General features: G+C 36.2%; 1 pseudogene; it reads right to left on the bottom strand.

Annotated features, from left to right (window-relative positions):
• Positions 1-803: 803 nt before the first annotated feature.
• Positions 804-1,548, bottom strand: LOC116073277 (annotated as a pseudogene).
• Between the last annotated feature and the right edge of the window lie 8,290 nt (positions 1,549-9,838).

Below are 9,838 nucleotides of genomic sequence, written 5' to 3'. Positions count from 1 at the left end.
TGGATTAAAACAGCCCAACTCGTGTGTCCCGTGAGACACAAGGTGGACTGGCTGGTTTTGTGTGTCAACTTGACACAAGCTGTAGTTATCACAGAGAAAGGAGTTTCAGTTGAGGAAAAGCCTCCATGAGATCCAGCTGTAAGGCATTTTCTCAATTAGTGATCAAGGGTGGGAGGGTCCATTGTGGGTGGTGCCATCCCTGGACTGGTAGTTTTGGATTGTATAAGAAAGCAAGCTGAGCAAGCCTGGGGAAGCAAGCCAGTAAGGAACATCCCTCCATGGCCTCTGCATCAGCTCCTGCTTCCTGACCTGCTTGAGTTCCAGTCCTGACTTCCTTTGGTGATAAACAGCAATGTGGAAATGTAAGCTGAATAAATGCTTTCCTTCCCAACTGGCTTCTTGGTCATGATGTTTGTGGAGCAATAGAAACCCTGACTAAGACACAAGGAAAGTCTCCTTAGATAATAATGAGAGGCAGAGGAGATGAACATCAGAACTGTGTCCAGGGAGACCTTCCAGCTTGGAGTGGTTCGTATCGGAAATGAGACATCAAGTGGGCTCACACTCTGTGGAGAGTGCTTGCCTAGATGCATGTTGTCCTAGGTTCCATTCTCAAAACTGCAGTTTCTCCTGGCCACGTGGTTCTGCTCCATCTTGGCTTCATCCTCCTCTTCCATCCTCTTGAAGCTTTTTTTTACATCCAATAGCTACACATTTCTGCCTTTAAGACAGGTCTATATATTTTCCTTCAATTGGAATTATATCCAATGATTTAATACCTCAGTAAATTAGAACAAAAAAAACTATGGAAAACAAATGATCCCAATGATGAGCTGCCTCAAGGATCCCTTGATTTCTTTGCTCCTAAAACTGTAGATAAAAGGACTTAGCATTTGAGGGACAACACTGTACATCATGGATGCTATTACATTGCTAATGGAAGAGTTAGAAACTGAAGCATTCATGTATACACCTAAACAAGTCCCATAGAATAAAGATACCACTGAAAGATGAGACCCACAAGTGAAAAATGCTTTATGCCTTCCACCAACTGATGGTATCTTCAGAATAGAAGACACGATTTGAACATAAAATGATCCCAGAGAGTGGGATAACTGAAAATACAATGGTCGCAGTATAAATGAAAAGAATATTGACAAATGTATCAAAGCAGGCAAGGGTGATGATTTGACCAAGTTCACAGACAAAGTTGAGGACCTTCTGTCCTGTGCAGAAGGACAATCACAACACCAGAGAAGTATGGAGTAGTATACTTATAGTCCTGATAATCAGGGAAAGTAATACTAGGAAAATGCATAAGAAGGGGTTCATAATGATTTTATATCTTAGAGGTCGACAAATGGCCACATAGCGGTCATAAGCCACCACAGTGAGAAGACAGCTTTTTAAAACACAAAATGTCAAGATAAAACATACCTGAGACAGGCAGCCTATATAAGTGATGTTCTGGTTATGTACTTGTATGTTCAACAGAAACTTTGGGACTATCATTGTGTTTGTACAGATATCAGTGAAAGATAGATTACAAAGAAAGATATAATAATATTACAGTTGAAAATTGTCAAAATAATATAAATAATGAAATACTGAGTTCTTGTTAAACAATTAGTAGTTTCTTGGTAGAGACAGATTAACAGAAATTTAGAAGTCTAGATGTTAAGAAAGAAGGAGTATAATTATGAAGAGCAATGAATTTCTACTCTTATTAAATAGGAAAGTAGCTATTGTATTGATGAACCACATCAGAAATATATTTCTGACTATTAATTTTAGAAATACTGAGAAAGTTCAACTAAATCAGAAACCTGGCTATTCTCCTCTCAGTGGTAACCAGTTTTAAATGAAGCTCAGTTCAGAATCATGTCATCCTTTTTTTAGATAGCTGTGTATTTACAGTATATGAAAGATCTATGAAAATTATTGCTATATCAAAATAATTTACAGTCCATTTCAGACTAATTTTCAAAGAAGGCAGCAATGGCTTATCTTTTTTAGTTATCAGAATGCATTCTTCTCTATAAAAACATGAAGTTTGCCGGGCAGTGGTGGTGCACGCCTTTAATCCCAGCACTTGGGAGGCAGAGGCAGGCGGATTTCTGAGTTCGAGGCCAGCCTGGTCTACAGAGTGAGTCCAGGACAGCCAGGGCTACACAGAGAAACCCTGTCTCCAAAAACCAAAAAAAAAAAAAAAAAAATGAAGTTTTTACTTAAAATATCTGATTTTTCCCAGCCTTACAAGTTAGGCTTACATCCTATTTTTAATCAGTAAACAAAATTCATTTTCTGGTGTTTAAATGTTGTAATTAATAGCAAGAGGCACATTTTTCCATGGCTATCAAGTCTCTTAGTATTAGTACATATAACTAACATACTACTTTTATTCATAGTCTGAGATTTTTCAGTTTAAAATATTTGACATTGTCTAGGAAGATTCAAGATTCTGCTTTGTATATATCTGCCTTCCTCTCCAGTTCTCAAAGCATGCACAATTGACAGAACTACCTTCCTGTCTTCTGATGCATATTAGAATATACAAAGATATTTAAAGAAGGACTGGCAGTCAAGGGCTAAATATACTCCAAATTTCTATTTAACCTTATATGTGCATTGCAGTATAAATATATATGTTAAACCCATTAACCAACAATTGACAAGTGATATAAAAACTCCTATTTTTCATAAATTGTGTTGCATGTTCTTACTTCCTCAAAGGATAGAATTGTAAGCCTCTGCCTTTATTTTCAAAGTTCTCTGTAATATACCATGATTATATTGTATCTACTACCTTACTGACAATGATCCTCAGAATCTCACCTGGATGTTGTACAAGATTGGCTGCCTTAGGATTCAACAGGCTCCTGGAAAACCATGATCATCTTTGGTAGAATGCAAATCTTTGGTTGGATGATGTTTCATCTTAACATACAATGAACATGAAGGAGTTAGTCACAGGCTGAGTCTGACAGTCAAGTATAGGTATCATAGGTACTTAATATCCAGTGCTTCCCACTAGAACATCTCTTTTACTCTAATTATAATTCCAAGAGAGCAAGGCTTAACAACTGAGTATATAGAAGTGTGGAATTCAATGTGCATTATTTGATGACCTATGAGAATAAGAATACTATTCTATTATTTCTGATCACTTTCATGAAGAATATTTTCAAAGCTTTTTTGCATTAGTTTTATAAGAAGTTTTATTTTTCCTTCTTACATTTTATGTAGAAAAATTCCAATCTATGTTTTTATTGTTACTTTCTTTCTCTTGCTTATTAAGTTAATGCTTTAACAATTTTATATACACATACAATTTATTTTGGCTTCTGATCTCCCACACTTTCTTATCCCACTTATTTCTATCCTAGACTCAGGATTTTTGGTTTCATTATGTGACACATTAAATTTAATCATATGCAACATTGTGTCAATCAGATGTGATGTATTCAGTGGAAATTGATAAGGTAAGCAGTAAGCATACAATTTAAAGGATCAATTCCCTCTTTCCTTGTATCTTCCCATAGGAAAAAGTCAAGCAGTAAGGGATAAAGCTTCCCGATTCCTTCCTCCATCAACATTGAGCTGTGGACAAATCCAGTTTTCTGCAGACAGACTGCAATCAACTATAATCAGTGTAAGTCCATTGTTGTAGTTTTATATATCAGCTAGAGGATGATATTTTGGAGCTCTTATGTTCACTATCTTCCGTCTCCTATATTCTTTCTGTTTCATCTTTCTCAATGTTTCCAAAGCCTTAAAGAGTGATATCAAAATGTCATCTCTAAAACTAAAAACTATTCACTTATTTGAGTACGTTTTGTATAGACACAAGTTTCTGAATTCACTGAAGTTCACTAGAAATAGAAGCTTCTGTGATTATAGCTGATAGTTGTATCTGTGATGAACACACACACACACACACACATACACACACATACACACACACACATACACACACACACACACATACACACACACACACACATACATATATGCTTGTACTGAAATTTTAATTAGGTAGTAGAATTCAGTTCTCCAAGGCCTATGACTTCCCATGATATAGGAACAGTCTTACAGTAACAGGCATGAATTCCTTCCCATGTTCTGCTCTGGCCCTTAAATCTAATCCCTAAGCAATCTCTTAGTCCTATAACATTTAACATTTTTACCATCATATATATATATGTGTGTGTGTGTGTTTGTGTGTGTGTGTATATTCATCATATATATATAATCATACCATATGTCAATCATACCCCCAATTATCCCATCCCTTTCTCTGAGGAGAAGGGAGGCTCCCCTTCAGTACCATCTGACCTTCGAACATCCAGTTGCAGTAGGCCTAAGTGGAACTACTCTCACTAAAGTCCATTTAGGGGAAGAGATCCTATGGTAGACAACCAAGTCAGAGATAACCTTTACTCTGATTTTTAGGGAGCCCACATGAAGACCAAGATCGATACCTTCTATAAAACTTTGAGGATCCTAGTTCCACGCTCTGTGTGCTCCTTTTTAGTGGTTGAGTCTCTGTAAGACCACCACCAGCCCAGATTAGTTGACTTTATTTGTATTCTTTTAGTGTCCTCGACCCCTCCAACTCACTTAAATATATCCTCCATTCTTAGACACTATCCCCCAAGCACTACTTGCTGTTTGCTTATGGGTCTTTACATGTATTTCCATCAGCTGCTGGAATCTCTCCAGAGATGGTTATTCTAGGGGCTTCTTCTGCCAACATAGCATATTACCTCTAATACCTCAGAAATTGGCAATCTTTCATGGGTTCAAGTTACATTCAACTTACATTCAAGTTGGGCCAGTCATTAATTGGCCATTCTTCAGTTGAGGGATATCTAGGTTTTTTTTTCCAGTTTCTAGCTACTATCATAAAAGTGCTATAAACATAGTTTAGCAAGTGTTCTTGTAGTATAGTGTGGCATCTATTGGGTATATGCCCAGGAGTGCTATAGCTATAGCTGACTCTTGAAGTAGAAATGTTCCCAATTTTCTGAGAAAGCACCAAATTGATTTCCAACGCTGTTGTAGAAATTCACACTCCCACCAGCAATGGAGGAGTGTTCCCTTGCTCCACATCCTTGCCAACCATATACTGTCACTTGACTTGGGTTTTTGATCTTAGCTATTCTAATCCATATAAGATGGAATCTCATAGTCAATTTGATGTGCATTTTGCCAATGACTAAGAACATTCAACATTTAACTGCTTCTCAGCTATTTCAGATTCCTATGTTGAGAATACTGTTTTGCTTTGTACCCCATTTTAAGTGGGTTATTTGGTTTATTGATGTCTTGTTTTATGAGTTTTTTCTATATTTTGGATATTAGTCCTAAATCATACATAGGTTAGTGAAGATATTTGCTAATTCTCTAGGCTTCCATTTTGTCCTGTTGATTGTGTGCACAATCTTCCAAAAGCTTTGCAATTTCATGAGATCTCATAAAATAATTGTTAATCTTAGTGCCTGATCTATTTGGTGTCCTGTTCGGGAATTGATCTCCTGTACCAATATGTTCAAACACATTTCCCATAATCTCTTCTAATATATTTAGTGTGCTTGGTTTTATATTGAGGTCTTTGATCCACTTGGACTACAGTTTTGTGCAAAGTGGTAAATATGATTCTAATTGTGCACTACTACAAGCAGACATGCAGTTAGGCAAGCACCATTTATTGAAGGTGCTTTCATTGTATGTTTTTGGTTAATTTGTCAAAAAAACAAGTTTGTAGATATGTTCATTTCTGGCTCTTCCACTGATTAACTTGTCTGATTTTACGCCATTACCATGAGGCTTTTTATTACTATTTCTGTGTAGTATAGCTTAAAGTCATAGATGGTAATACCTTTAGAAGTTCTTTTATTGTGCAGGATTATTTTACCTATCCTGCATTGTTGTTTTTGATGTTGTTTCAAATAAAGTTGAGAATTGTTTTTTTCAAGGTCTCTAAAGAATTGTGTTGGAATTTTGATGGGAGTTGCATTGAATCTGTAGATTGCTTTGGTAAAATAGCCATTTTTACTATGTTAATCACATTGGTCCATGAACATGGGAGATCTTTCCGCCTCCTGATATCATCCTCAATTTCCTTTTTCAGAGACTTGAAGTTCGTTTCATGCATGTCTTTTACTTGCTTGGCTAGAATCACACCAGTATATTTTATGTTATTTCAGGCCATTTGTAGGGAATTGTTTTCTTAATTTCTTTCTAGCCTGTTTATCATTTATACAAAGGAGGGTTGCTGATTTTCTTTACTTGTCTTATTCTTCTGACCAGAATTTCAGGTACTATGTTAAATAGATTTGGAGAGGGTAGACAGTCTTTTCTGGTCACTGACTTTAGTAGAATTGTTTTATGTTCATTTCCGTTTAGTTTGTTGTTAGTTATTGGCTTGCTGCACTGTATATTTCTTTTATTATGAATAGATATGCATCCGGTATCCCTGCTTTCTCCAAGACTTTTAAAATGAAGGTGCGCTGAATTTTGTCAAAGGCTTTTTCTGCAGCTAATGAGATGATCCTGTTTTTTTGGTTTGTTTTTTTTTGTTTGTTTGTTTGTTTATATGATGAATTACATTGCTGGAATTTTTATATTGAACCATCCCTTCATTCCTTGGTGAAGGCTCTTTGGTTATGGTGGGTGATGTTTTAGGTATCTTCTTATATGAAGTTTGCAGTATTTATGAAATAATTTTTCATCAATGTTCATAAGTAAATTTTTGTCAGAAATTCTCTTTCTTTGCTGAGTCTTTGTGTGGTTTAGGTATCAGTATGATAATAGCCTCATAGAATGAGTAAGGTGCCATGGCCTAGAGCAGCCTTGGTCCCTCAACCCATGGGAGAATCAAGGTCCTGGTATCAGGTGGGCCAGGAGTTGGCAAGATGACACACAGACACAAGGGAGTGCTGTATCTGAGTGTATTTTCTCAAAATGAGCATCAGGCTTTTATAACCAATACAGAAGACAAAAGGAAGTTAGATAATACATCAGTCAGGGTAATTGACAAGAACTAGGCAGTGGCCACATCAAAGTCAGCTTCATGTAAAGTCAGCTAGATCTTAGTAGCTGGGTATAAATGGATAACCCACCACCAGCCAGCTCTAGGTAAACTATGCTCATCTTCTGGGCTTGTCAGAAGTATTCACCAGGGGGTTCAGTTCTTGCTAACCTTCCCATGAATAATACATTACCCTAGCTTTTGGGAGTGACTTGGCTGCAACTCTAGGCATTTGTGGCACCTCTATTCCCACAATAAGACAATACAGAAAGAAAGCATGCAAAACTCTCCATCGACTATCACAAAGATAAATCTGGACCACTTCCATTTTTAGGGGAGCCAATGACCTCTAGGAGACCAGTTTCCTTGAAGTTATATGACTCATATCTGTGGCCAAGCTTTCGGGCTTGTCATGTAGACTCCACTGGAGTAGGCATGGCAATTAGGGAATATTCCTTCTGTGTCTATTTTGTGTGTCCTGGAAGCCCCTTAGGGCTTTCATACAATTCTTAGATTAAGAGAAATGTGATAGCAACAAGCAGAGCTGAACTGCATGAAGAGCATGGCATCCTCCTAACGTGTAGTCTATACAGTCATGCCTTAAGTCAGCACAATTATACCTGTGTCCATGAGTGGGCCACATTCCATAGCTTCTAAAGTGATTTGTCATTCCTAGTCTATGGACCCCAGCCATCCTGTGCCATTCTATGTTGGAACTGTGTGATCTGCTTTTAAATTTTGTTTTTTATAGGGGATTACAGTTAAGAGATTGAATGAATCTACATAGGACCTTAAAACCTTTCTCTAGAGTAACAATTCTTCAAACAAATCCACACATACTTGAAATATATCCAGTGGCCATACCTACTAATCTTATCATTCTTTATGGACTGGTAGGGGCCATTTTAATTCAAATCTCCATATTCTACTCTCAGGCATATAGCCATCATATATTTAGTCCAACTTCAAAAGTCCCTATAGGGTCTATCACTTCCCCAGCTACATACTCTCGATCAGGTTTAGCAGATAGGCATAAGACATTACCTATACAGCAAACAACAAATTTAATCTAAAAACATTTTCTTTCCTCTCCCATTATATCATGCCATATGACACTATAAGGCATATCTTGTCTGGCAGATCATTTTAGAAATCTGAGACTTCACAACTGGAAAAGACTGCTGATGACTTTCTTATGTAGGAGTCTGAATTGCACCCACTAGTACTATGAAAGCTAGCTATACAGAGGAAACTTACATGCTAGATATAGTTTAAGTTCTCTGTTCACTATGATCAAAATTTTCAGTGTCTTCTGCCATAGGATCTTCCTGTCAAGTGCTGAGAAACAGTCATAAGCAAACATGATAAAACTGATATTGAGGTGAGGGGAATCTAGGTTTCCTCAATGAGCAAATTCTCACAGTTATTCTATGCTTTTTGTTCTTGTTGTTTTTGTTGTTATTGTTGTTGTTGTCATTGTTGTTGTTTTGAGACAGTATATCTCTGTGTAGCCCTGGCTATCCTGGAATTCACTTTTTAGACAGGCTGGCCTTGAACATAAACATCTATCTGTCTCTGCATCCTGAGTGCTTGGATTAAAAGCATGAACCAGCAGTATTCCACAAAGTTATTCTATATTTGAATGTTATTTTCCTTTAATAATATGTAGTATAGAAAAAATTATTAGTTCTTGATGGATACTTTCATTAAATTCAGTGTTTTTTCTCTTATATTTTAATAAGGATATAAAGTTTGTATGTTTATATGTCAATTTTCATATTTTTGGTTACCTGTTTCTCTTTATTTTACATTCAGTGTTCTTTAATACCCATTGCTGTTTAGGTTTCTGAAGTCTCATTATTCTTCCTGTATTGATCAGGGTTTTCTAGAGAAAAGGAATTGATAGAATGAATGAAAAATCATATGGAATTTTTAGAATGGCTTACAGGCTGTTGTCTAGCTAGTCCAACAATGGTTTCTCCCAACAGAATGTAAAAAAATTCAGAAGTTGTTCAGTTGACAATGATAGGTGGTCTTTAGCATAGGCTGTATTCCCAAATAATTATACTCTAATGCCAGGAAGGGAATATTCTTGCGAGCAAAAGCAAGGAGAAGCAGACACTAAGAAAAACCTTCTTTATTCCTTGACCTTTATATAGACTGCCTGGTTAAAGGTAGGTCATTCTACCTCAAATTATCCAAATAACTAAAACTCCCTCACATGTACACCCATTTTCATGGAGTTTTAATTAATTCCAAATGTTGTAAAGTTGACAACCAAGAATATCATCAAAAGTATACCCTTTGTCATACCAAAATATCCCCATATAACTCTTAATTTCCAATGAAAACAATAACTAGGTCATTATCATAGAGAACGATGTATAACTATCCTACCTACAACTGCAAACATATATATTTAATTAGGTCATAATTTCTCCTAACACGATATCACTATCACACATACAAGAACAAATGTATTATATATTTTAGAATAGATGACAATGTCTCTTAAGGGGCATTCTTTTTGTATCTAAAACTTACCTGTAAAAACACTGATATTTTCTCAATTGATATTACTTCATATGATAAAAAAAAAATTAAGGAAATATATAAAAATATCTGCACAAACATTCTTAACAAAATGTGACAGGAACCCTCATTTCAATTATGATCCTCATTTCTACAACTGTTACCATAAGCTTATCTTGTTTCTATCGCACCCTTTCTGTACCTATCCATGCTGCTGTATTTTATGAACCCTCAGTAAGTACCTTAGTATGCTCTAATTCTTTTCCTGGAGGA

Source organism: Mastomys coucha, unplaced genomic scaffold (genome assembly GCF_008632895.1).
Source record: "Mastomys coucha isolate ucsf_1 unplaced genomic scaffold, UCSF_Mcou_1 pScaffold23, whole genome shotgun sequence".
Taxonomy (NCBI): Eukaryota; Metazoa; Chordata; class Mammalia; order Rodentia; family Muridae; genus Mastomys; species Mastomys coucha.
This window is presented reverse-complemented; position numbering and strand designations above follow the sequence as displayed.